We start from the raw sequence: 24,493 nt of genomic DNA, 5'->3' as shown, positions 1-24,493 counted from the left end.
CTTCAGTAGCCATTTTTGCAAATGCTCTTATTCCATTACAGAAAGATATTCACATGTAGACACAAATGACAGAAGACTTCAGTGTAGTGCTTATCACAGAGAAAGGACAAGACAGCCCAGCGTACCTACTGTACTGCATGCAGCATAACACAAAGATGATCTCTTTTTCAGCAGCCTCTCTTCTGCAAGAGACAGGCAGCGTTTCAATTGAATCCTTTAAGAAAAAAAGTCCACTTCACACAAAGCACAGAGGGAAGGAGGAAAAAAAATAATAATTCCCCATCATGATTCATCACCACAAAAGGTAGCATTTGTAATTTCCTTTCACTTTTGAGTCCGCGGGTCATGGAGCTGACCAGGATTGGAGTGTCCCGAGTTTCAAGTTAAACAGCCTTGCAGTGGGAGTAGCACAATAACCTGCTGACAAAGTACTTTCCTTTCCAAAGCAGGGAAACAGAAACTTCAGAAATAAAAACCTGGCCAGTGATTTTGAAGGGAGACACCCTAATTTCAGGGGATTGGGATTTGCAGGTGGGAGGAGATCTACTGAATTTTGCAGCTCCAGGGAAATTGGGTATGCACTGAATCAGGACTGGGTTAAAGGGACTCTGCTGGACATGGGATGAACTTGGTCCTGATCCAGCTACTGCAAAGCACTGCTTGAAGCCTGCCAGGAAGGGATGTAAAGAAGAGTAGTGAGTACACTGGAGATGGAGAGCCCCACAAGCTAACAGAGCGCTTTCCACATGAAGGTGTCAGGACTGTTAGCAGTGTAGCAGTCAGGGATCTCCATGGGATGTAGAAACTTGTTTTATGGTCCACTGGATCTTCTGAGAAGTAGAAGACACCATCTAAGCCTTCCCAAGTAAAGGTAAACCACAGCAGCAGTGGTTTGACATTTTTCATTCAAATCCAAATCATCCTACAGCACATTTCTCTGCTGAGCAACACAGAGGTTCTAACCACAGATCTCTGAGGAAAGCAGAGGTCAGGCACCAGGGCAAGGTGGTTTTCTAAAACTGGTTTTAGTGCACGCTGGATCCAAAGCAATTTGAAGTGCAGCATTAGCACTTCTCTTTTGTAAGTAGACGAAGATTTCCTTGTGTAAATTCTTTGCTTTGTAGCCTGTCTGTCCTCTGTTACTGATCTTACAAGGGGCAGACCTACCACGCTACAGAGGTAGCAGAGCTACAGAGCTACAGCCCTCTGCAAGCCCTGCCTGCGATAGGGACACTCCATATTGTGTGTATCTGTATAAACACCTCATCAGTACGCATCTTTGATGCATTTAATTTTAGGGACAGAAAGAAACATTGACATATAACAGATTTCAGCCTGCAAGTCCAAGGAGGATGGAGGAGAGCCATTAGCCTGCTTCATAAGCCTGTGAGATGTTCAGAGGATGTGAAAGGGCTCTGAAAGTTTGAGATCCCAGTTCAGAATATTTCAGACTTTGCTATCCCCCGGCAGGCCAGGCCATTAGCACAGACCATGACTGCTTGGATCCCAGATCTCACATTAGGCCATTTGGAATTTATTTAACATGTCAAGTATAACACAAGGCTTGCTTTAGAGGAATAAGCAAATCATTTGTAAGAGTGCATTTACAAGACCAGGAGTCACGAAAACCACACTCAGTGCTTGTCAGCTTATTCAGGGGGAACTGTGTAATCAGCTTAACATAGCAGTTATCCTTTACCTTGGAGGTCAACCTCATAGTTCCTGCATGTCACCACATTTAGCTATTAATCATTTGGAGTAAATTCATTGTTTTTATTTTAATTAAACTGTACAAAATGGGGTTAAATCTGATTTTAGATATCCTCTCTTTCCCAGAGAAGCTACAAGAACCATACATTCTGTAGTTTAATTCCCATCTTTTGGTGAAAAGCAGAAAAAGAGAAAGGAAGAAAAGCTCTCTAAATTTGAGTGAGGGTTACTAAACTACTTATCTCCTCAGCACAAGCTGCTAAGAAGACAGGTAGTTAAGCCATTCAACACCCTTTCTTACATCTGTTCCTGTGTTTTCTCAGTTTGGATCCCACATCAAACTGCTGCTACTGGTGTTTTCTCCTATCTTCTCCATTTCATCTCCTGCGTGATCCATGGCAACTCATGAAATGAAGGGAATGGACAAAGCTTGGGGGTCATTACATGATTAGCCATGATGCTCTCTCTTGTCCAGAGCCAGGAGACGGCACTCATGGAAGACAACATGAAAACACTGTCATCCCCCCATGGTGCCTGGAAACACAGAGTCCTTCAACTCTGACAAATGATCACCCAAAGAGGCCCTTCTGGACCATGTACCAGCTCATTAACTAAAAACTATTTGAATTCTGAAAAGAAAAATAAATAAAAAGAATCAAATTTTCCCATGCCCTTTCTTCCAAATATCTCATACTGTATTGTAATAAATGCTTTTTTGTTTGTTTTTAATAAGCATGCCAGAAAACTGACAACGGCTCACTCTGTTTTCCCCTGCCCACCACGGCTTTCCTCAGGTAGCCTCTGTCTACCTGGGGTTTCCCTGCAGTGAATGAAGCCGTGCCATTTCTGTTTTGAGACTGTTTCAGAGTCTGCCACTTTGGGATATGTCTCCTGCGTGCAGGCTGCATCTGGTCACACTCCAGAAATGCATTCTGCCAGGTCAAGAGTTTTTCTTCCCTGGGAATTAATTATGAGAAGTCTTCATCTCCAATATTTACAGCTACTACTTATTTGCTGCCTACATGCTTTTTGCTTTCCCATTTAAAAATGTGTTGGAAATGGTAACAAAAGAGATAATCCGCCTTTGTGGGTATTCCCATAATTAGCAACACACACATCTGGAGAGAGTTTCAATAGTCCACTGTTACTCAAACAATCTGTAATCACACAGACTGTGCAGTGAACCAGCAGACCGGAGCATATAGCTTTTCATTATTATGTGGCATACAGTACCCACAATATACAAATAAACTCAAAACCTGCAGCAGCAACAATGACACATTCTGTGCGGCCGTAGCGACTGAACAGCTTTCTGAAAAGTCTTTATCAAGAGATGCAACACATCCACTAATTATTTGGGGTTATAAGAGGGTAGGAGGTATAGGAAAATCTTGCTGCATCTGTTCAACATTTGAAAGAGTCAACTCCAGCAGCATTTACGGGGTTTAAAAATAAAGACTATAAAGACCTAGAGCTCAGAGCTTAGTTATGTGGGTGCGCAGCACCACGTAACAGTAGCTGAGTTTACAGGATGTGTAACAATACACACCAGCATAGCCAAAGGCAGGATCAAGCCCTTACATTTTTTTATTGTGATTTGTTCTCAAAGATCTGTTTCAGTCTGGATGTGATGATTCACATTCTCCACTCCCCCAGTGCTTTATCCCCTCCTTCTTCATGACCCACACTAACTTTTTATTAAAATGCTCTGGGTGCAGAGTCACATTTTTAATCCCGGTATTCATGTTTATCATCCCCAAACCTGTACTCACAGGAGCAGCTCCAAATGCCATGAGCAGAGCTCCATCACAAGGACAGTGAGATCAGCTTGCCTGGAAACAGTTGCTGCAAAGAGAGGAGGCTTTTCCTGCTCCTCTGCTAAAGCCTTTGCTTTTCAATGCCAGAACTCCCCAGCACGCAGCAAAGTAGGAATTCCCTCTCCAGGCTGTTCAGCACCAACAGCATTTTGAGAACTGCACCTGAGCCCACACTGCAGTAACTGTCACCAGGCAGTGATGATTCATTTCTACACAGTCTTTCAGAAGTTTCAAAAGATTTCCCTGCTAGTAGTTAACTACAAGATGTGAAGGTAAATTTTTACCATAACAAGAACAGACAATTCACTTAATCAACATCAGTTTATGGAGAAGCAGCACAGGGTTGTCAAAAACTGAAGACTGACATTTCTCAAGCTGAGAACTGCTGAGGGAAGGTACTATCAGTCAAGTGCTTTAAACAGAGAATGCCGTTGCAAAGTGGATGAACACGACTTAATAGCGATAGCCTGGCATGGTAACTTAGGAGTTCTCCCTTCTTATTGTTATGCTAAATTAATCTAAGGATGCAATTTTTAATCTTGTTATGCCTTTGCTAGCCCAGTTGCAATACAGAATACCTCTACAGTAGTAGCAGTGATACCTTCCCACAGAAAAAGCCTGTCAGTCCACTTTGCACCTACTGCAGCTTGCCTAAACTGCTCTGAGTTTGGGAAAGCTTGAAAATGTTTCTAGCAGGATAAAGTCTGGATCCCTACCTGCTGAAGAGACTCATGGGGCTCCTGGCAACAAGACCAAAACAGAGATAGCATTGAGCTTCCCAGCATGGCTGCTGCTCCAGGACTAAGGATATTTCAGAGCATGATAAGACCAATACTTTTATCTCCTTTCCCTTCTCAAATTCTGTGAATTTGAGATTTGATTGAGGTTAGATACATCCAAGGTTGTTAAGCTGAGTTCTCATAAATAACTTGAGTCATTCTTTTTTAAAACTTGCCTATTTACACGGTCCCATTAAACAATAATTCTTCAACAATACAAACTGAAATTCACCAAAACCTGATTTCTGCACATGGCACACATTTTGGCAGCACTGATCCAAATGACAATGATCTGGGCGATTTCAGTAGGTCTTGGTGTTAAAGGTCTAGGTGGAAATGACAATAAATATTTTTCATCCAATCTCATACTTTTTTCAACCAAATACAAGAAAAGAATTTCTTCTCATATGTGACAGCACATTCTTATTTCTCAGAGGTATTGTACAGCTACATTAATGCACAAGAAACGTGTTGAGGTGATGAGCTGAAAAAAACCCACAATGAAGGTGCCAATCAAAACTTAGTATACTGACAAACATGAAGGGAATTCAAACCCAGGTGAAAAAGCTGAACTCAAGGCCCATGTGAAATTCGAAAGACAACCTAAGAAGTTATCTTTGATTAAAAGTCACACTATTTTTCTTATGAAGGTTGTTGTTTCACTTTTTGACAGTAAAGTGAGGAAAAAGATCCCTTAAACTGTGCAAGGGTAAGCTAATTTTGAGTACGGCTTAGGAATATATCAGCAAAGTATTCCTTTCAGCTTCCTGGAGACTTGTATATTGCCAATTTATAATTAGTTGCAGATTTTCAATTACTTTCTAGCTAACAAAACAGTTTCATTTGCATTGTTTACTTACCACTTAACTCAAATTGTACCCAAATTGGTTATTTTAAAACGTGACATAGATTTTCAGGGCCAAAGCAAATTCTATATATTTCACTGTAACAAACATCTGTATTTCAGTCTTCAGTGATAAAAGTGTACAGGATTTGGCCTAAACTCAATCAACTCCATCACAATCTCAAAATGCCTCCTGTGCAATTTGTCAAAAGCAGATTTCTTGGCAACAACACATAAAACTACAGCAACATATAATGAAGAACATAATCTCAGAAAATACGCAAAGTTTGTTTTGTGTACTAATTGAAACTGGGAAACCACTGTAGGCAAATTTAAATTCAACAGAAGATCAAAGAAATAACCATCAAAATATCAGTCCCTGCTACCGCATGTAAATATAGCCCACTGTATCTGGATTCCTTCCTGATGGCCTCATTCATCAGGAGCGTACTGAACTCAAGAAAGGTGCAGAAAATGGGAGGTAGAATGAATAAAATGAGTGATTTTATTTAGTGTTATTCAGTGACAGTCAGACCTTTGCTAGCTGTGTTAAATGATACTCTTCATGATAATGCACACTGCTACAAGATTTAAGAACTGGCTGTCTGCAGCAATACCCCATGGCAAGAGATTCCCATTATCAGGGGAGAGAAGCGTTCTCCACTCCCTCTCCTTCCATGCATTAATTAAATACAGGTGACTTCTGACTTTCAGGATAGCAAGTGCAAGCCCCTCTGATCAGCCATTGTTACAGTTCTCATTATGTAATTGATCACCCTTCTCCCTCTCATTCTAAATAACCCCGGTTCGAGATCTTTTCTCCTCTGGAATTTCCTACTGAAAATCCTTTTGAGTTTCAGCAGATGATGGGGGAAGCCATCTGTTTTCAGGGCTAGACAGTCTCCTGAAGATAAGGATACACCCAGTGTGGAGCACAACTCCCCATCCGTTTCTCAGCAGTTGCACCTGGGGGCGGGGGGGGATGTCCTCTTTGAACTTGCTGGGATGGCCCCAAGGTCTCTTGCCTTATAACAGTCTAGGGGCATACAAACTCAACCTAACTGAATGCATATTTCTGTTGCAGATATTTCCTTTACTTTTAGCATGACAAGAGTTACTCAGACCTGTGTTATTGAACTAGTTACTTTCTTAGAGCTGTTCTACAGTTTCACCTCCTCTCCAGCTCAGCCCTAGGCTCTAGGCATGACGACTGGCTGCAATGCCAAGCATAGATCACAGACCCATCAGCAAAGGATGACTGCAGCAAATGGGCAGATGAGATGGGTCCACCAGGCTGGATAAACTTTCCCTGGTCATTTTAGTTTGAACTTCAACTTCATTCTTGGCTGGTGCATGTTTCATGACCTTCACTGGATAAGATTAGGTCATGCAAATAAGCAGCTGACGTTTCTCCAGTGGAAAAGCGTCTTCTGGGGAAAATGTTATTGTTCACTTTATTGTCTTGTTTCTTTTCATTTTCAATATAGCACTAGAGCAGTCTATATCACACAGATCCTTAATACTAAACTACAGTATTTCCTACTGAATGTTAGCTAATTATATTCTATGCACAATAGCAATTTAATAAAATATATACATTAAAAAAACCTGAGGTCTGTCATTCCTACCAGACCCACTCCTGAACGCCCATCATTGTCTCCTTCCAGCAGTAAGAAATGGGCATTTAATCTTACTTTTAACTTTGAGTCTTTAAATCAGTTTTAAATCCATGACAAGACTTTACATCCTACCCCATTGTTAGCAAGATTCCTTAATTGCCTCCTTTAAAAGACTTTATCCAACCCTTTTGAAAGTTTAAATAAATTATATCCACTGATTCTCCTTTATCCATTATTTGTTAACTATTTCAAAGAAACCTGACAGGCTATAGAAATCGTGCTGATTTGTCCCCATCATATTATCCTTATCCAGGTCCTTTATAACATGATCTTTAATCATCCTCTCATCCATTATTCTTTACACTGAGTTGCCTCCCAGATTTATAATTTCGGGAATTGCCCATATCACCTTAAAAAAAGAGAGAAAGAACAATGTTGATCATCCTCCTATAAAACTTCCTTCCCTTCCCAACCCCCTCCCCTCAAATAACAGTACCAACATTTCTTAGTTGTTCTGTTATCAGACACGGTAATTTACATCTATGACCTCTAGGCTTGATTACTGCACCTAGATGTATTTAGAGGTGGGTCTGACAATTCTGAAAAACCTGGAACTGGCACAGATGCCAACAGCCCAATCTGCATCACTGTGAATACACTCATGGTACTCTGCTTTCATTACTGGGTCTCTGTATAACACAACAGAACATTTCAATCTTGACATTCAAGATCCCATGCTACACTGAATGAGACAACCCCCTGTAACACTGAACTACGCCCTTCTCCAAGGATCTGCTGCACAATTAGTCAGCAACAAAGATGGGGCTTGCAAAACTCAGAAGGCAGATGTCTCATAGGCTGGTGCAAGAGTAAAATTAACTTTTGCAAGAGAAGAAAAAAGAAACCTTACCACTTTTCCAACAAAGAGCAAAATTAATTGCTTGTGTTCTTATTAATGATAAAATAATCATATCCAGACCTTTGGGCAGACAACAGATGGGACAGAAAAATAAGGAACTGAGATATGTGTGTAGGTCTCTCTGAAAGTAATGACTTCTATTTTGATTCATGGAAACTACAGCAGTTACAAAAAACACAACAATGCTATTTAATAGAGAAAATACTCAGCTACAAAATACTACTTTTCAGTGTATTCAACACCATTAGCTATGCATTTTCACCAGTGATGAACATGAGCCTGCATGCTGTGCCTGTAAAAATCTACAGCAGCAGTGACCCGCCATTTCAAAGACTATATGATAGCATAATTGTTAGGAAAACTTGCTCACGCAGCCCCTCTTTTATCAGTCTGAACAGATGGAAGTCAGAAAGCACCAAATCCAGACTATACAGTCGTTGTGGTAGGACTGTCCAGACAAAATTATCAACATGCTGCCATCTGTTGCACTGTAACAAAACGTAATGGATTGTGAGCAGAAAGGTTCTACGTATCCTGCTATGACACTAGCATCCGCCTCTGACGTCACGGGCCAACATAAAATAGGAGGTATTACTTTCAGAGCAGCCCTTGTATATTGTCACTTAAACTTTAAAATGCAGACAGTATTCAGACACTGTTTTGACAAAAGAGCAAGACCTAAAAATCTAGAGAGCTATTCTGCTCTTGAGTTTCCTCCAAACTCATATCATTGCCATACAGATCCAATTATCTATTACAAATTAATTCTCCTGCTTCTCCCAGCACATTTTTATCCCTTTGTCTCTGTCAGAACACTGCTGTCACTGCTTGCAAAGAAATCCAATGGAGGAGGTATTTCCCCATTGCCTAGTGATGCAAACAAATAATCTAGTTTTTCTACACTCTCCTGCTCATCAAGCTGAACTGGGTTTGACAACTGGAATGTATTAATTAAACCCTTGCACATTTAAGGGGAAAAGAGTCACTCTGCCAAATAAAATGGGACAATAATGAGGATAGCATTGGAGCATCTCTACTGAGAAGTTGCCACATTTCTAGACACGTATTCATTCATCCACTCATCCCTCCTCCTTTCCCCCAGGATCACCAGTTTGGAATAAAGTTTAGACACAAGTACAACAGCAAGAAGCGGAGAAAAGAGGGTGCAGAATACAGTATTCCATTTCACTACTAATAACATGAAAAGCTGTCTGTTTTTAAAACAACTGTGAATTATTTACTTCTACCACATTTGCAAAGAGAAAACAAAACAAAAGGCTTTGCATTCAGATTCAAGGCCACTTTGACATGCTCAGTAAAGGCAGAGATTTAACATCACACATGAGATCTGAACAACCCTCTTTTGGGTTTTATGAATCACCTCCACTATGGGAGTGCTCCTTAAATTTGTAGAGAAGTATGCAACTGGGGAAAATATTGTGAAGGTTTGGCTTCCACTACAAAAGGCCTTGTTGCATGGCAGGAAAAGAGAAAATACCCTAATTTCACCTTTCTCCTTTCCAGGCTGTGCTTTAGGACACTGATTTGTTGTTCGCAGCAACAGCAGTCACCTGGACTGATTAGTGCCATTGTTAGATGCCTATAAAGAAGTCCTGTCACCGCATCCTCTAATAGCTTTGTGTTAGCCTGAAAGGGAGAGCAACACACCAAACACTTGGAAACAATTAATTGCTCGAGAGAGATTGTAAACTTCATAAGTAGGCCACACAGATCACATCTTTACCACCAACATGTTGAACCATTTATAAGAAAGTTTTGTAATTCTGCATAATTAAGTCTCTAAGTAATGTAGGTTTGGAGACTACAGGGCAACTGCATTTAAGATTGATGCTATTTTAATTACATAGAGAAGACAATTTAGAAAGAAGCCTTGCAGTTTATTACATTTACTTCTGTCAAATAACTTATAATTGTGTGCCAAGGTGCCTGAGAAAAGTATTGTGGGTTGGTTGGTTTTTGTTGTGTGTGTTGTTTTTTGGTTTTTTTTTTGCCTTTTTAAACAGCTTATGCCACTCGAAGAGGATTACTCTCTTTGTAAGTTGCTGTTTCTACTGAAGGGTACCAATTAATTAAGCCATTTACATAAAACTGTCTTGGATCAGCTACCTGCAAAGATAAAGGCTGAAATCTACCTTCTAATTGAAGAAATAAAGTTTTAAAAATAAATATGTTGGTAATTATCTGCAATAATACAAATTAGGAAATTTAGCTGATAAAATGAATATGTCAGAAATTAAGAGTAAATTACTATCATCCAAATTGAAAAAAGAAATTCCATCAAAAAAACCCAACAGCATTCTTCTAATTTGTCTTTCCTTTTCTGTCACATTACATATCCTTGTATCATTTGATGTTTTGCCATATCATGATGCAAAGTGAGAGGAGGTGGAAAGTGTCTTTATTTCAAGGAATGTGCTCATTCTGATCTTTTTTCCTTTTTTAGTTTGGGGTGGACAGGAGAGAAAAGAAGAGCCTCCATTTGTCACAAACAGTCATTATACACACAGCAGGGAATGATAAATGACATTATTTAGCAAAATAGCAAAATAACCCAGGGTACTTCAACACATACAATCAAAAAACCTATATTTATCTAACTAACTGTATGCAATTGATACTGAGTTCACAGTATGCTGATTTATCAAGTAAAATAAAACATGTGTCATTTGTTGCACCAGTTTTAGCAGGAGAAACACAGCTTAGAGCAAAATCATAGTCTCACTAGCACTCAACTATAATCTATATTTTTTCCTCTATACCTAACAGAAGAATTTTTTCATACAAAAACTTCTATGTACAAAAACTTCACTTATGCCAGTCGAGAAATAGATCTACACTGGAGATTTACACCGCAGCTTCAGCAGCACAGACAGACGGACCCCATGAAAAATATCTTTTGCATTCAACCTCTAGCACAGAAGGTGGTTTCTCAGCCTCCACCTGTGTGGTGGTTCAGCTGATTAATGGTCTGACTGTGACAGCTGTTATACATACAAAACTCACACTGAAGCAAGTGGCAGGGTTTTTTACCTGCATAATGACTTGGGGACATAATTTTGAGTCATATCACACAGTCTGAGTCAGGTCCCTTCCCTTTCTAATTATTATGTTCTTTGCTAATGAATGGGATATATTTCCTTCCCATATACCTCAGCTAACTGTTCTTGCCAAATCAAGCTTATTATACTAAAAACTTACCCAGAGAGGTCTCACATTAAAGCTTGCTTTATCTCTCTCAAAGTGGAGATTCAGAACCTTAGAAGCAGCTGAGATTGTGTGCTTTTCCTACGCTTGCTGCACCAGGTCTTAAAGCTTTATGAAAACATTTACATATATGACTTGGAGTACTCAGTGGGAGTATTACTCTATATAACAGTAAGCACAAGTGTCAGGATCTGTGAGATCAGGGCCCAAATCAGCTCAAGATTTTACACGGCAAACATCTCAATTGGGAGTCACCAACCCTGGAGGTTTGAGTGATATGGTTTGATGGTATCACAGTGATAGGCTGATACCTAGACTAGATGGTCTTCCCAAACTTAATGGTTTTGTAGTAAAAAATAATATGACACGGAGGCAGAATTACTGAGTTTCTACATCTAGAATCAGATCTGAGAACATAAGCTCTTCCTGATCTGGAGTTTTTGCTGCTGGACAACAACTGTTCAACACTGGACTGCAACATCTGGTTGTGCCCCTGCTTACTGGGCCTTCTCAGATGGGTCTGTGTGCTCCAAACACAGTGCCTGAGGCCTCTCTGAGTGGAGAACAAGTAGAAAGCGCTGGAGGCAGCTGTGAATGGTAGCACCAACCCTGGGAGAGGCCAAGTGGCTCAGGGGTGGATGGTGCTGGCTGTGGTAATGAGGGAGCAGAGCCTGGTGCTGTAATCGACTGAGGAGAGACGAGCTGCCAACGTCAGCGGGCTGTGTGTCAGATGAGCTCGGCTCGTTTGGCAGCAAACAGGGAGCTCTAACACGGAGCCGCTGGCTTCACGTCAGCTCTCACACTAAATCACTTTCAGCTACCTGTTCTAGTGATTTCTGTAGCTCCGGTCTAAATATAACACTAGGTAAATGTGACAGGCAAAATAGGGACGCTCTTGCCCTGTTTTCATACGTGCTTCAAGGAAACGTCATGAAAATAGAGCAGAAACTGCACTTCTAGCATTATAAGCAAAAATTAAACACAGAGATACACACAGCATGCATGCACATAAACCAACACATGAATTCACACACAAGTGCACAACAGACGATACTATTAATGAATATACACAATCAAGAGGATAATGCGATGCTTCTCAATCAGATCTTTATCACTGGTCTAAAATTATTGGCAAAATATACTGTGAAAACCCCTAGGGCAACACAAGGGAAACCTTCACTTCTTTTCTGCTTCTCTTTCAAAGAATGTTTCAGAGAATCCCTTTGTATTTTATAGCTACGCAAAATTAAAGGAAAGTATCATCCTGGTAAGTCTACTGACCCCTACCTTAACAAATGAATGCTGTCTCTCTGCCTCTATGAATGTGTGCTTACATCTACTAGAAAACAACATTTTCATTTTATCTCTGCTATGATAACCCATAAATGTACTCTGTACACTCATTTCATGACAATAGAAATGGATAAGAAATACCATTCACCACATTAGAAGTAATAAAAGACACAGCACGATCCTCCCACGCTCCATCCACTCTGCTTCACAGTCACTGGTGCTCACATGATTAATAAATGCAATGTGGACCATAAGAATATGTTCTTACTTGCACTGGGAAGCTCATCTTTCCTCTTTTGCCCATGGCTCTTTTATTGTTCTCCACCTCTGATTCCATAAAATGACACCACTTTGCAAAATGCTTAGGGATGCATAATCTATGAAAGATTCCATACTGAATACACCTCTCCCTTGCTTCACTGTACGTGTGTCAAAAGTGAAATTATTTCTGCCACTAACAGCATGCGTTCTTCAGAGGAGACAATCCTGAGAAATTACTCAAAGGGTAGATGCTATCTGTGTTTAAAGAGAAGGTCCACTCCCTTGGCAGAAAATCCAAATTGTTCGCCTTGGCAGGGATATATACACATTTTTAATCTCAAGATTGATTTGAACAAGAGAAAATAACTCTACTATATTACATCTATTTACATCTAGCTATTTTATCTTCAGTCAAAGTTTTAACGTTGCATCAAAAGTTACAACTGCTGCTGCATACACGTGGGGCTGAAGGAAGCATTTCTCTGAAGTCTACCTTGCAGCTTTCCATTAGTGAAAAAGAAAGAAAACAGTTTTCAGGAAAGTTCCTATTTGTAGCTCATCAATCGTTATCTGGATGTATCTGTTGTGCTATAGGAAGTAGATGGTCTTATTTAAGAAAGATTATTAGCTCTGAATTGCACATTCTGTTGCCTGCTGCTGTTTTTTCTGATGCAACAGCCTTGGTAATGTACGTGAAACTACCCTGTCTGTCTCGTTTAATTAACATTACCTTGACTAAAGATTTCTGGTTGATGTATCTGGAAATTGGTTTTGTTTGTACTTATGGAACAGGTAGTTAAAAAAGTTGCCCGGTTGCCATTGCATAAAAATGAGTTTGAGAAATAAATTCTAGAAAAGAACTTAATTCAGTTTCTACTTCTGTTTTGCCCCACATGACTTAGACATTACCTCATTGGCAAGAATCAGAAAGAAACCACTGTTTCAACTTGCCAAGCCTGTGGCTAGCAGTGACATTCTGTGTCTGATCTTAAGTAATGAACCTTAAGTAAAAGGCTGTATAACTAATTACTAATCCCTTGAGCTGTCTGGGCTATACAGATGGCACCGTCATATACTATTTATTTATTTGGGTGAAATTCTGTATCAAAATATTTCAGCAGTGATCCGCAGTGATCTGGCAAGATACTACAGGGATGGATGACTTAGACATGCCATGGATCAGACAGATCTTCTTAACAAGTTTATAACAATAAATAAATAAATAAATATGTTAAAACATATGAAGTTATTATGAAAAAGCAAAATACACTGCAGATTCTGACTTTTTAAATTTCATTTAAGAAAGACATATGAAGAAACAATATTGTAAAGTCTCAATTTTTCATCAGCTAGCTGTATTCCTAATTATTCCTATATTTTATCCTCCACAGATGCCAAAGATAAAATAGAAACATAATTAAACGAACAGCAACGAGTTGTCCTGAACCTAAATGTGTCTAAGATAACCTAGTTTTTGAAATCTAAACAAACCTCTCTTTAAACATTTCTTCTGCTGTGTGCCTCACTTGGAAGCATCTTCATTTCCACGTGAAAATCACAAAATTGAATCCCTGACACCAATGTGACTAAGATCTCAAGAGCTTTTCTTCCTTAAAATGTACAATCATTTCTCACTAGCTGACACTAGCTGTTGACCTGTGTGATTTGTTATCTTCGACATAAAGTACACAAAAAGCTTTAGAAATTCCACATACAGGACCATCTGGTTAGTGTTACCCCATTTATTCCACTCTTTTTCCATGAAATGTTTGAACCAGAAGTATACGAAACACTAATAATAAGTAGAATGTTCAACAAATGTTAATGACTGACTATAACATCACATTTTTCATTCTAAATTCCTCATGGAAGCAATCCGTGTGCTTTTAAAAATCTTCACCATTAGAGAATTTTCTCACTGGTCTGATATTTTTCATTTTCATAATACTTGGAAGTTATGTGTGTGTGTGTAGAATTCAAACACAGTGAGATAAAAATGGTATACATTTTACTTCTCCATCCCTCACACATGCTTATGACCTGAGATAGGGCTACATCTCTATAGCTCAATGTGTTGAATGGGGAAAGAATGTGCTGGCTTTCCAGTGTGTAGCAAATAATATTCTGTGCAGGAACTTTCCTCAAGCTCAGACATGACAATGGGTGGGAAACCATCTTCTCATCCTACAAGTTTCCAAGAGTTCAAAAGTTATCCAAGCATAATGAGCCTGCAAACCAATTGTTTTTACATAATAAAGCATAGAAGAAATTAGCGCACACTCATTCCACTACAGAAAAGGCAAAAGCCCTTTAATTACCATGCTTCCTTGCTATTTAGACTGAAGAATCACGTTGTCACCTGAATTTTCTATCTACTGACTCTCCCAACACAGGCATCTCAGTGTCATTTGTTATAATCACTCAATTCCAAATTCAGGTGATTCACAGAAGCAGGCATTTGGATCTATTCCTCACAGCCCCCTGAAGCATGGCCACGTAACTATTTGGATAGATGAGAAAAGGCAATGGACAATACGTGTAGGTTGCTCTGAAAGTAATGCCTCCTATTTATTTCCATGGAAACTACATCAGATACAAAGAGCACAATAACATCATTTGATAGAGAAAATTCTCAGGTACAAAACACTATTTTTTCAATGCAATCACCACCTGTGCATTTTCACCAGTGATAAAGAACTTGAGTGACAAGCTTGTAAAAGTCTGCACCAGTGGAGGTGATACACTGTTTTGCAGCTGCTGCAATGGAATAATTGCTGGGAAATTGACACCAACACAGCCCACTTTTATCATCTCTAACAGATGGAAGTCAGAAGGCATCAGACTATCTGGTGGATGTGGTAGGTTAACCCAGCCAAGACCTAGCAATGTCTTCAAACAGTCTTCAAAGTGGTATGGGCCATGGCATTGTTGAGCTGCAACCTCTATTGCCATGCCACCAACATTCACCCCAGACATCATGAGCCAATATAATAAAACAGGAGGCATTACTTTCAGAGCAGCCTGCATATGTCTTTTTCTCCCTCATTTTGACCAGAAACTCTGCTTTTGTCTAAAGTAGAAGGAAAAAGAACAATGGCAGTGTTGTGCAGTTGATTTTTTTTGTGGGGTCCGAAGACCTCACCCTACTGTTGCTGAAGTGTTACTGTGCTGATCTGTGAATGTAGATTCACACAAAGTCCTCTGACCTCACTAATTCAGAGCAGTGAGAGCTGAAGGTTGGGTATGCTGTCTCCCTAGCCTGTTGAACTGAAGGACAGAGAGTTTCCTAGAACAGAGGATTCTTGGGCCTTAATAAGGGGACTCTGCACAGGATCATTAAGGGTTTTGCTTTGTTTTTAATATTGGCCTTTGCTCTTGTAATTGTTTTTTAAGTTGTAAGAATCTGGCATCCACTGACATAAAAAACAGAAGTAGAAACTAATGAGCCCCAGCTCAGCTTATTCTTGCAGCTAGCAACCTCCTATCAAGCTTTTCAGTACCTCTCCAGGCTCTCCACTCCAGTCTGAAAAGTATAGCTAAAGCTCTTATTGGAGGGTGATGCTGCTGGGAACATCAACCAATGCCTGGGATACAACAGCTATTGCAGGGCAAGTGAGTTGTGGGAGCACAGTTATAGCCTCCAACACACCGTTAGGCAGCCAGAGATTGGCTGAGTCAAGGATGGCCCTGGAATTTTTGTGGAATTGCAACATATTGAATAGAGGTTGGTGCCCTTGAATTCATGTGTATAATAAAAATGTATACAAAATACATTTCAGGAGAGAAATATATTTTAGGACCCCATTCATGCTCATCGTGTCAGTAAACACTTTATAATCTATTTTCATATTTGCAACAAATTAAAGTGCCACATTCCTGAGCCAGCAGTACCTTCTCACTGAGTCTACAAACGTAGCAAGAGGAAGCCAGGAACAAGATGATGAATGGCTTGAGAAAATTCTAAGCAATTCAGCTTCCTTTCATATCATCTCAGGTTCATCCTTTCAAACACTATCATAAATGAAAGAGCTATAATGAATTTTGTCATGGGTGGGGGTTGGTTTGAAGCAACAGCACAGTTTGATTCAAGAATAACCTATTGCGACCTATAATAGTAGTATGGCAGCTTTTTTAAATTAACTGACCACAACCAGCAAACAGCTATTAACATGGTGACTGTGTGGGGATACAAAGATATGCAGTGTCTGTGCAGCTGTACCAAAGTATTTTTAAAAGGAATTAAAAAAAAATAATAAAGAGAACGGCAGCCTCCTCCTCCTCCCCAACTGGTCACTAAGACAATGAACTCATTCAATCTTTACAATCTTTTGTGCTCCTTTATAGGAATACTCCACCAGTTTCCAAAATTATAGCCAGTGTTTGGCTTAATATGATTTGTGCACTAAGGAAATGACAGTGTTCACAACAGGGCTAAACACTGCATTCAGCCAGTGATTAGCGCAACCTTGTATATATGTCACATCAAAATTATTATACAGCTTTGCAATTGATTATGAAATCTTTTGTTTGCATAGACAGTAATAAGGCCACTCTGACACCCAAATATCCAGACACTGCTTACAATTCCCTGTTAAATTCATCCATTCAGTAGCATTGACACCAACCTTTTCTAATTTCTCATCCTAACTAACTGCAGATGTGTCTTTTGTGTTGGAGGCAGAAAGGAAAGACTTAAGGAATGACCTTCAAAATACCAGCGTGGCTACAAGCTGGCAGTGGCCACAAGAGCAGCAGCACTGGCTGTGCGCTCCGCAAGAGGAGTGGAAGAACCAGTGCATCCCAACAGCCTCCACCGAGAGAGGAGGGAAAAGATGAGGTCAAGCAAACCCCCGATCTCTCACACAAGACAGAATTACGCTGCTGTTGCCTTTGCATCAATAACAGATGGTTCATATAAGAATACAGCATATCCTCAGTGTGGCAAAAAGTTCTGCTTTTTCAGATTTAGAGGAATATGGTTGCCTAAGGATAGATATGTGCTTTGCTATAAGACTGCCTGGTAGTAAACATTCTTTTAAAGGAGCCAGTAATATTTTTTTTTCAAAAGCAAATAATGAAAACTGTACATCTGAAGACACAATGAAAGCAGTGTTTTTAGCACACTGAGTAATCTTTAAAGCCTAATTTTAAATGATTATGAAAAAGCAACAAACCAACAAGTCCATCCTAGTAAGAGTCACAACAACAAAAAGAAAACGAATGAAGAATTCAGTGACATTTTTCCTCTAAGCAGGAAAGTATACATTAGTCCTGTTTGCTTACAATAAATTACAAGGACATTCTTCTGGCATAGGCAATATCACTCTTCACCTCAAAGTTAGATGCCAGGCTTAGACGATTTCTAGCAATAATTCCCGAGTTTCAGAAAGCAACTGTGAGGAGCTGGCTATGATAGGGATGCGTACAAAGCCATCCATACAATGCGCTCCTTCCTTCTGCTTATTGAAAGAGGAGCTCTGGAAAAGATTGAAGAATATTTTTGATGCTATCATTTTACTTTGCTCATCGCTTTGACCATTGTTATTCCTCTTTGCTGTAGTTTCCCCTTTTCTGTCATATAAACATAATCTACTTGCTTTTTCTTTCAAAGCATTCTCAGCCTAATCCCCTCCCAGTCCATTCTCATTCATTTATTCAGAGGGGAGAACTCCCACCTCCAGCCAGCCCCTGACAGTAGGTTCCATCACCCATTTGTTACCTTTTCAAGCAAGGATCTTTGTGCTTTCTCCCCTGTTGCCCTCATGCTTGGGTAGAGCTCCTTCTTCATGTCCACAAAGCTGCCTTGTTATCCTCCTTTAAATCCCTTCTGAAGCCTCCTCTTAACTCTGACACCAAAAAAAAAAAAAAAAAAAAAAGCTTGACAATGACTACACTGCTGCAATAGCGAGTCTAATACCTGTGAAGCCGACCTTCTTATTCAAACTTGTGCTTTCCAATCTACTTCCATTCACCTGTTGTCTCCTGCTGTCTTTGGGTTCAAAGGCTATCACAGGGGAATGAGCTTAATTAGCCTGAATTACTCTGCATTTGCTGAAAATGCATGTTGCTGTCAGCTGACATAAGGCAACTTGTTACCCTGAGAAAGTATCTCTATACATCCAAGCCATCTGGATGTAAATTCCCTGGAGAGGGGAACTTTCTGCTCTGTATTTTCATGCTGCCTAGTATTCCTTGTCCTAGCTATTTCAAAGAATAAAAACATTGCTGGATATATAACATGGATTGTGTTTGCTCTTCTAGACGCCTATTTGTGTGTGTTACCATAGCTTGGAAGCCTGAGTACGTGGAGAGAAGACAGAAAGTTTACTAAACAGTTGAATGAAATATGGATCAGCTTCTGAGAGTATTGAACATATGGTCTGTATTTAAAGACAAATAACACTCAGACCAAATTCTGGTCTAATAAATATTTAGTAAGCTGGGTGATAGACATATACAGCTTCAAACTACTTGGTTACCCATCCATTAATACAGCCACCATGACTAGGGAGTTAATAAAACCCAATTTTAATAGCAACATCATCTCTCTCTTTGATTGCCGCTCCCACTGCCTCTTCTCCCATCCTGAAGGAAAAAGGACAGAACAGCACCACTGGTCCGACCAGCTTCATGGGCACCACCTAGACCTCTGGTTAGTAAGAAGTGATATTATTTACAAAGCTAGACTGTATTTTATAAATGAAGTGGTTTAAAGCCATGCTGACAGAAGTAGGTTGGTACTGTACTGTACAGACATGAGCCACATGGGAATATCAAGCGTCTGCACTGTTCTAAGAATGGAAGCACGTCTTTGATACAAACCGTCACCCCAATATGAAACCTACCATTTAGGTAAAAGAAATAAAATCATTTGAAAAGCAAAACTCTTTATCTTTGTGCTTCTTCATTGCCTAAAAATCCCATTTAGGAAAGTGTGGGATCAGTCTCTTTCTTGCTTTTTTTTTTTTTTTTTTTAATAAAAAAAAAACAAAACACAAACCCAACCAACTTTTACAAGTGGAAAAAATCACACAGAGGCTGCAGGGTAATGTTTTTCATTAACCGGAACGCACATTTTCAGAAGTAAAGCTGCATGCTTTTCTTTTTTTCCCTGGCATTAACTAACAGAATATTGTATATCATTTTCTTTAAATGACTCCCCAGATAGTGACATTGCTGTTTCTATATATCAATGAATACTGCCAAACCTGTTTGTTTTTAACAACAAACAGAGAAGTCCAAAGCCCATTGCTGCAAGCCATATTTTCAGTCCCTATCTTCTCCATAGTTTTGAACTGTGAAAAAGAAAATCTTTTTCTAGAACTTAAGATAGAAAAATTGGCATGACCAAAATGGTTTCAAACCCCAATCTTCAAATGAAAGTGCAAAATGAATTTGAAGCTGAAAATGAAGTAACACTTGTTTTAGTAAACAGCAATTTGTACAGATAAGGTTATTCACACAAGAGCTCAACATGTTTTGTTTTTTTTTTTTTTCCATCTGTATTACTTCCAAGATGGATCCAAAATCCATGAAAAGTAAAATTGAATAAACAGGGGTATCTGTGTATTTAAAAATGATTTTTTTTTTATTACCCCACCTAGTACTAAATCAGCACAATGCAATTGCCATTTTAAGGCAGTCTTACGAAGTTTGAACAAGCCAGTGTACTTCATTACAAAAGATAAAAGTTTCTTCCTCCCTGCAGTGAATACAGGTAATTTCAGAAGCCGTGGCTTATAATTATTCACTGCTGAAAGGCTTTTAAAAGGTCTATATTGAAAACAGTGACCCCCAGCTTCCCCTCAGTATGATTGGAGGGAAAAATTCTCATTTTGCTGTAATGCTGGTTGATAAATGTTAGGCAAAACATGCATTTCTTCATTACAGTGCAGTCTAAGAGTTCATTTAAATAACAATAACATCCGGCATAAAAGTCACAAAAGAATTATCTGGCAATTTCATTATGTTGAAATGCATTATTAGTGCTAACAATGGGCACATCAAGTAAATAAATGAATGTCTTTTATTGGCAGCATTACTTCCAATTATTTAGCTTTCTGGAATATCAAACTTCATAATTCAACATCTTGGTCAAGAGTGCTTGCTTGCGTAACTTTTGAACTAGTACTGACATTTTAATACTTCTCTCCAATTTTCTCTCCCTTTTCCCACCACTGACAGGAAAGTACAAAAACACACTGCCTGAGCATAGGTAGCAGTATGTTGTCATTTTGTAAGATATTAAAAGAGATTCATGCTGTCATTATTTTTCATGCACAAATAAACCTAAAATCTGGAAATTACATATATATATATACACACATATATATATATTTGCTGGATATTTGCTATAGATATCCAGCCAGTACTTGTACATTGCACCAATAGCACACAAAATGCATCAACAGCCTTTTCTGACCTGCTAATCACACAGATCTCACAGTAAAATTTAACATTTTTGAAGCTAATTATATCAGGAGGATCCAATCTGTCACAAGAGATCCCAACTCAATTAATTACCATTAAGATACAAATTACAGCAGGAGAGGTATACAGCCTCTGGGCCTGATACAGCGTCAAAAAACACATGACGACTGCTGGTGCTCTCTTTGGAAGTGCCCACAATGCACATCTTCAAACAGGCCCATGAGGACCTGCACTGGCTGCCAGAGATTTCACTGCACTGCATTTTGCAGAGCATTCCAACTACTTGTATAGCTTTTGGTATAGAAACTGTGCCTGGCTCCCTCAGCTCCATTTAGATAGAGCTCATCCCCACTCCAGATTTTTCATCCCAATGTTAGCCATCTAGCTGGAAGCAGTGTGGCATCCAGACACAACAAACTTTAGTGTGGTCCCTACCAACAAAGGATTTGACTGTTTCCATGAATGAGGCTGTACTACTGACTGCAAAGCTCTCGCACAGCTCTCTTCTGGTGATGCTTACTGCAACGATTTCTTCTTTGCCGCTTTTCAAATGCATCATCCCCCTCTGCCATGCCAAACCTGCCATGTTCCCTTTGTGTCATATTCCTGTCCCTGCAGCAGAGTTGATGCCACAGAAGGGCTGGCTCAGCACAAAGCTTGGCAGTTCAGCTTATATCACCTATAACGTTAAGTTTGATTTAAGCCTTCATACTTAAATGACTGAAAGGTACACCCCCACGCTCAATTTTGTCAGGTGTGCTGGAGGGTTGGTAACCTCAGGAGGATGGATGTGATGGACAGCAAAGAGATGGTAATGACTTACCATGGCTGGATTCCCTGCTGTACATCTGTCTATATCCTACATCTACTGAGTTTGTTAGTCACTTCTTCACATCCAAGATATCCACTTAAGAGAACACCCAAAAATAAATCACTTCACTTGAAAATGGCAGACTTGGCTGAGCCTAAAGAAAGAGCTCTTCCCAATGAAATGAATGCAACCAAGTTGTGAAGCATGACTAGTGTAAGGATATTTATAACTTCAGCACAAAGTTGATCCTAAAAATGGGTGGAAACTAGTTGGATATGCTGAATCAGAGAGCAGTTTTTAAACACGGATATACTAAAATGATCCTTTCTTTTATAGTTGTGTAGCAAGGATGTAGTTTGCAATTTGACAAAATTTACTACTTTTCACACATCTGCAAGAGAAGAGAAATGCTGCTCTATTCAATGGTAGCTATATTTCTCCTATGACCATACATGGCCTAGCAAAGTATCAAACTGAAATGAATACAGTGCTTATAATGACTGCAAAATAGAAGTGAATCGCCTAATTAAGGCAGCATATCTAGATATAGGAAATCAAGGGTCAGTTCAGTACTGTAATGCATCTTTGCATTACCTGTGGTGAGTTACAAGCTGTGCCTCCAGAGTGCAAGACAGAGATAACACCACCCCTTTATCCCATTCTTTGTCTTGACAGCCAAGTTTATTAACTCATCAATGTAGAGAATTTCTCTTAATTTGTGTTTACACAATGATTTGTGCAACATGGCCCTAATTTTAGATGGAGACTCTGTTCGCCACTATACTTCTAAATAAAGTCTGGGTAGATATTTCCTCAAGTCTACAGAGCCAAATTACAGCAATTCATTTAAACAAATTGAAGATGGGCTTCTATGTGGAAAGATAAAGAGGGACTGAGCACATGGTCAGTAACGGGGAGTTTCTTGTGCTGTTAATCCAATCCCAGAGTGACTGCTGGGAATCTTCTTTAGTCAAAACAGCCCTTCATTATGTAGAGTCTACACAGAACTGCTGAGGACAGAAACAATGAACTAGTGTCATAGTCAAGCTATCTTTGCTTCTATAATTGATGCATTTCAAATGTATAACAGAGAAGTCCCTCAACTCAGAACCACTGGATCAGAAGCACTATGTTTTTTTAATACTACAGGACAGTGCCATGAACATCCTGTAGATAAAATGCAAGTCCATCTGTAAAAGTATTTATAAACATTGTACAAATGAAGCAAGGAGTAAATAGCAGGGAATAGCAGTCTGTGGTGTCTCCAACAAGTGATACTGGAAACCAAAAAGCAATTTGGCCCTCTCAAATGCTGTCAGTAAATACAGCCGAGTAAGATGTTTCTGCAGCTCACATTCTACACGTGTGATCTCACCCTCAGGTCTATAGCCAAATATGAGAAAAAGAAGTAAGCTGCAGAAACATGTGAGAAAGAAATCCCAAATATCAGGCTGTTCTCCTACCCCTGTTGCTATGTGGCACAGAGACAACGTTAGCAATGGAAATTCTGCTGCAGGCAGCCAAAAATTCACAGAGAAGAAGAATCAAAGCAGCAACAGACCTGTAAAGCTCAAGACGTTCCTACAGCCAGAGATACAGTCTGTCCTTGGTTCTCTCTGCAGGCAGACTTGCTCTAGCATTTATTTTTTTTCAGTAAGCATGAAAAATGGTTCATCTCTCCTGACTTCAGCACAATTTTGATCTAATGTACAAATTGCACGAGAGTCCCACACTAGAGATCAGTATCATCCAAATACTGCACGGCGTTCCGATAAAGCATTAACATAGCGCTATGACCAGTTATTAATGGAAGCTTTCTCAGTTATTACAACCATCATGTCAAAACTCAAGCCAAAGGAATTTACCCAGGCTCTGTCCAAGGAATATGACACAGGAATGTAATACACATATGGCAAAGATTTAACGTATGTGATGACTGCTAGGCAAGCGATGTTTTTATTGTCCAAGAAACAATGGCACATTCAAATCCGGTGTAAGTAAAGAGTGAATAATGATGTTAGATCCTTGCACCATGAGGGAAATATAGAAGAAAATTTGTTACAAATTCAGTCTGTCTGTGAACTAAGTAAAATGATACAGAAGACAGGCTGACCATCGGGAGTCAAACAGCTTTTGGGAAGAGGGGACTGGTATTTTTTTCTTTATTGCAAGCAATTTTCTAATGAGCTGTTGACAATCACAGATGTTCTTACACCTCAGACGGCTGGGGGTTCTCAAACCCTCACCAAGTGGCCAAGAGTCACATTCTGACTGGCTTTTACTTGCCTTTGCAGTTCTGAATATTGAGCATCAGTCAATGGTTTCCGTCTTTGCTGCTAGTAGTTGCTAGCTCAATGAAAATGTTTTCACACAGGAATAATGGCAGCTTGCCTTTGCCTTGCTGTCCAGGTAAACTCTGCAGCACAAGACTTGATATCGGACAATCACTGTTATCCATTTCTTCACATTACAGGGACCTCCTGGTCTTTATATATTAATGCAAATGTGAACACTTGCTGAGAAAGCTACTAGAACAAGATGTAAATGGATCTTTAGAGACACTGCTTTGGCTTTTTTTCCTCAAACAAATTAGAGTAAATTCAGAATTTTCCTGGACAGCATCAGAGGCCAATCTGTACAAGTCTCAGAAATCAAGTGGGGACTGTTCCTTTTGTCTAGCTGCTTGCTCTGATCTATGGATGGAAAAAGTCTCATACACGCTCTCTCCACAACTTGAGGGTCTCAAAATGCCTATTTTCCCATGATAGTCTCTGCCATCTGATTT

The 24,493-nt window shown here is 39.5% G+C and overlaps 1 protein-coding gene across 8 annotated transcripts in view; it reads right to left on the bottom strand.

Moving 5' to 3' along the window:
• Positions 1-24,493, bottom strand: part of VTI1A (vesicle transport through interaction with t-SNAREs 1A) — a 242,718-nt gene that overhangs the window by 39,942 nt on the left and 178,283 nt on the right. The window contains exon 9 of one of the 8 annotated variants that reach the window (XR_001556172.2): positions 18,187-18,313. The exons of 6 other annotated variants lie outside the window; for them this stretch is intronic. The gene's annotated coding sequence lies outside the window, so the exon portion shown is untranslated. Of the gene's footprint in view, positions 1-18,186; positions 18,314-24,493 lie in introns of those variants that run through there. One more of the 8 variants, XM_032445447.1, reaches the window with a different exon arrangement.

Source organism: Coturnix japonica, chromosome 6, assembly GCF_001577835.2.
Source record: "Coturnix japonica isolate 7356 chromosome 6, Coturnix japonica 2.1, whole genome shotgun sequence".
NCBI lineage: Eukaryota > Metazoa > Chordata > Aves > Galliformes > Phasianidae > Coturnix > Coturnix japonica.
The sequence above is the reverse complement of the archived record's forward strand: the minus strand, read 5'-3'. Positions and strand labels throughout refer to the sequence as shown.